This window comes from Ursus arctos, unplaced genomic scaffold (genome assembly GCF_023065955.2).
Source record: "Ursus arctos isolate Adak ecotype North America unplaced genomic scaffold, UrsArc2.0 scaffold_3, whole genome shotgun sequence".
Lineage (NCBI taxonomy): Eukaryota > Metazoa > Chordata > Mammalia > Carnivora > Ursidae > Ursus > Ursus arctos.
The window spans coordinates 68,637,995-68,642,303 of NW_026622985.1; the positions used below are offsets into that span (position 1 = coordinate 68,637,995).

A 4,309-nucleotide genomic window follows, 5' to 3' on the forward strand; every position below is an offset into this window, starting at 1 on the left:
GTATTTTTAAAGAAAATCCGAGTGATGTGGGTTTGTGGCTATGATAATATGCTCACAGTTAATTGTTCCATAAAATTCTCCCGGAAATCTAGACATCAACAGAGTTTATCTGAAAGTATATTCATGAGTATTTTAAAATGTGGAGCTAAAACTAGAGGTTAAGTAATACCGTCTGTCCATTTTCATCCTTTTTTTAAAAAAGGAAGAATTGACCTGTAAGTTTTGGACTTTATTCTCATAGAGATCTAGTTACACTTAATTCCTTTTTGAGCAGTGATGAAGTAGAAGTCAGACAATTCTGAGTGGACTGTGAAACTAAGAAGACAAAGAGCAGAAGGACAATAAACAGTCCTTTGGGGGTTAATACCATTCTGGTCCCTGTTCCCGAAGCCAAATGATTCCAAACTTGTTTTTTGTTTTTTTGGGGTTTTGTTTTTTGTTGTTTGTTTGTTTGTTTTGTTTTTACAGTTAACATTTTTAGCAGTACTTGGCTTCTTTTTATTCTCTTCCTCTTCCTGAAAGTGCTCTGTAGAATATATACAAAAGCTTTGGTGTATTTTCTTTTGACTGTGGGAGTGCCTGGCAACAGCAGTATCATTGGGGCGCTATTCAGAAAGCCGATTCCGTGTCAGGTTTTCCCGTAGACCTGGAGCTTCCCCTCGGTAGGTTCAGATAACGAATTGTTCTCTCTAGTAAACATGTAAGTATAAAGACTATTGCTGTCCTGTTTAGTGAGGCTCCATCTTAGTTACAGAATTCATACCAGTTAAGGGAAGGATTTAAAATGAACTCTTCTCCCTATTATCTGTACTGGTTAAGTGGGCAGTGATTTAAAAAAAAATACTGTAAATTGCATGAAATAGTTTCTTTGGAGATCATGATGGTTCAGCCTGTACCAAGGGAGGCTGGAGCGCGTGGGAGCCGCTGTCTAGTTCTACTGACACGCGCTGAACAGACGCAGAGACAGCACCCTATGGCCCTCTCTGAGAAGGCCGCTGGGGAAACGGGCCATCGAACGGATATCCAGAAAAGAAAGGCCAAAGACAGCAATGCCATCCCTGGCTGAAACATAGCTGGCAAGACTTTCCAAATATTTGCGGGTGACCTCGGATTCTGGATTCTGATTACAGATTACAGGAACTGTATTTTTGTCTTCTTCCTGGTCACACTTTTCTAGGCAAAGGCGACTTTGTTGGGTCTACAGAAAAATCTTGATATCTGGATTTGCCAAAACGGAACGTTTTATGTCATCTTTAAACTCGACTCAAGTCTGGCTAGCACTTCAAAGTCTGACACTGTGATAGCTTCTGCTGTTCCAACTCCCTGACACTGACCTCCACAAAGCTGTCTGGATTTTCTTCTTTGGCCTACCCCGTAGAATAGGTGGTCATCTCTGCATAATTCACTGTCTGTCTCTCTCAACCCCACGGTTAGGGAGGCGTGTGTTTTCCTCTCAGCATCTAGCACATTTTGGGGGGCCCAGTAAAATCTTTTGTAATAACAATAGGCCCTGGAAAGGAGGCCCTGGCTCAGAGTTGCATGGGGGAAGAGGGGAACATCTGTGGTGAGTCAGGCCCGGGCTGGCTCCCATTCCAGCAGTCCTGTGTGGCTCCCTGAGCATTGTGGAAGAGGCGGACAGCTGGCTCCCATGGAATTGATTTTAGTGTTCCCACTGTAGTGCGAGGTTGGCTGGATGGAGGGATCATCAGAAAAATGAGGCCGGCTGGGGTGTGGGAACATTTTCAAATGCACAGCCCACTCTTTTTTCCAGGCTTCCATGGGACAGCTCAGCTGCATAAGCAAGAAGTGGAGAGTGAGTCTGTTTAATAGGACTTCTCTTTCTCTCTCAATTCTCGAGCGTGGTTAGAAGGCTGGCAGCTAACATCTACGTTGCCCCGGATGCCTGCCGCTTTCTTTGTTGGACATTTAAGGTGTAATTTATAGGGGACTGTTAGCTGTCAGTGTGATGAGGCTGTTTTTTACTTTTCTGAGAATAACTGAGCTCTGGAAAGTCAAGGGAGTGGTTGCTTTGGAAATTGTATTCTAATTAAAGGGTGTATTCTCAGGCCTCATAAATGAGATCCACGCTGAGAATAATTTCCAAATTATTCTGTGAACTTTAACCCTGACCTCAGTGGACCACCCATTGTGGCTCACACTTGGTTCATGCTCCACATAGAAGTTCGAGCTTTGTGAGCCTTCCCTGGTCCTTCTAGAAAACATTGCAGGTGGCAGACCTCAGGTACAGTGCTCTCAGGGCCTGGATTTCAAATTGGTTGCCCTTGAGTTGCTAACTTATTACAGAGAATCCTTTCTGGAAGTTATAAATAAAAGAGAAGAAATCCATATGGAATCAAACATTTCGAATAAATAGGCCACACACAATCTGGTCAGGGAATGTGCATTGTGATTCTCTTTCTTATGAAATTTAAATTAAAAAGACAATTCCAACTACTCAAGTTGGTTAAAAAAAAAAACTAAATCAGTAAAGAATTAAAAACATAATGGAGGTTTTTGAGGAAATTTTATGATTGGGAGGCTTTATTTTTTTCATCTTATGAATTTTCTTTTTACAGTTTAAAAAGGGTTCATATTCTGAGGAAATGTTTTGGTCTAAAATTTCTGGAATGAGGCTTAAATTTTAGAGTTTATGGGAGTATCTTTTTATGGGAACACCAGTGAAGACTTTGGCTTTTCCCCTCATATTAGTGTATATGATTCAGTATATAATTTGGAGCTCTGCCTTGTTTTTATAATCACTATTCCTCTGAATTGGTAAAATAAATGTGGCAGGGAAGTGACACCCTCAATTAATATTAATTTTTCTATTTAACCCATAATATGCATACACTGATAACAGGCAATAGACAACATTTCATGTTTTAATTAGACTAGAAAAGGAACAGAAGTAACATTTTGATCTTAGTCTTTGGGGGGATTTCTAAGGTAGGAAGGAGTGGTGTGTGTGTGTGTGTGTGTGTGTTCTCCTGTGTTTATACTCAGATATGTGTAGTATTTTCCTTTAATTTAGGTCAGATTCTATTCTAATTATTTCCTATAGAGAGAGAGCTTACATTTTTCTTTGTTCTTCTTTCCAAAGTGCCTCAGGTCTCTATCGCAGATTTTTCTAGGTCTTTCTGAAAATTCTTATTACTTAACTTTATCCTTGGACATTGCTTTTACAGAAACGTCTCCTAATTCTAAATGTCATTACTTAACTCGAGAAATTTTCCTTAGCTCCTCTTCTGAAATAAATTTCCCATTAAATTAAACTATTTTGTTCAGCTAATTCTCTCCTTTGTGATTTTGTAGAATTCCCATGATCTGAAGCAAAGTTAGAATGCTCCACTTAAATGGTAATCGTCATTCTATTTAACCCATTTATTCATTCTGAAGAGTTTTTTGCTCTCATAACAGTAAGCACTTAATTGGTGGTAGAATGCAAGCCTCTTCTCTAATTCACACTTGTCTCCTCTTTATGGAGCTAATGCATCCTGCTGTGTCACTCGTCCTGCTGCCGGATACCTTCCTCTTGGCATCCTTGGAGTTTCCTCTCAACATCGCCAGGCTCGGTTCTGAGGAGCTCTATTCCTTCTCTTCCAAGACTTTGCCAGCTTACCTCTGATCACTCCTTAGTGAATATTTATCATTGAGGGAATGCCTCTTGTATGTCAAGTGCTGAAAAAAGGCAGAGACTCAGGTGTACTGTTTATATACTGAGAACATTTCTGACTTGACGATAAGGAAAGAGCATGAGAGATTTGGATTCAAATTTCTTTAGCAATTCTCTTGTTTGCACATTATAGTTCATATTATCGCTATTATTCTTTTAGAATTCACTTTATATAAAAGAGGACATAAGCCCTTGAAATAAGCACTACCCAGTAAGACCAGGCGGGGGCGAGGGCGGATGTAACTTTTCATGTTATGTTTTCTTAGGTGATCTGGAATTCTGTCTTAACAGCGCATGATCATTCGTTCTGGGATCCGATACTGGGAGTAAGTCTTTGTGACGTCATCTTGCTGAGTATCTTTTCCTCTATTTGTCTCTTGGAAAAATTCTCCCTTTTTAAAAAATACGCTGACCAAATGGTTATGTGGCTGCAGTTGAGATGCTTTGATTATTGCTGTAGAGAAGAATCGTTAACCATCAGTTATTGCAAAATCCAGCTCATGATTTGGTTTCAGGCTGGGTGGACAATCATAAGCTCTTTTTGGTGGTTACCTGTATTTATCTCATTGGTCAATGACCATGATTAGGCTGCGTTCTAGAACGGAACTGGAGTTTACTGACACATTTCTTCTTTAG

At 40.0% G+C, this 4,309-nt stretch overlaps 1 protein-coding gene and 1 long non-coding RNA gene across 2 annotated transcripts in view; both read left to right on the top strand.

The window, feature by feature from the left end:
* MDFIC (MyoD family inhibitor domain containing) overlaps positions 1-4,309 on the top strand; it is an 85,882-nt gene that overhangs the window by 18,521 nt on the left and 63,052 nt on the right.
* Positions 4-4,309, top strand: part of LOC130542050 (uncharacterized) — a 31,348-nt gene continuing 27,042 nt past the window's right edge. The window contains exon 1 of the long non-coding RNA XR_008956330.1: positions 4-3,999. This is a non-coding gene — a long non-coding RNA (uncharacterized LOC130542050). The remainder of the gene's footprint in view (positions 4,000-4,309) is intronic.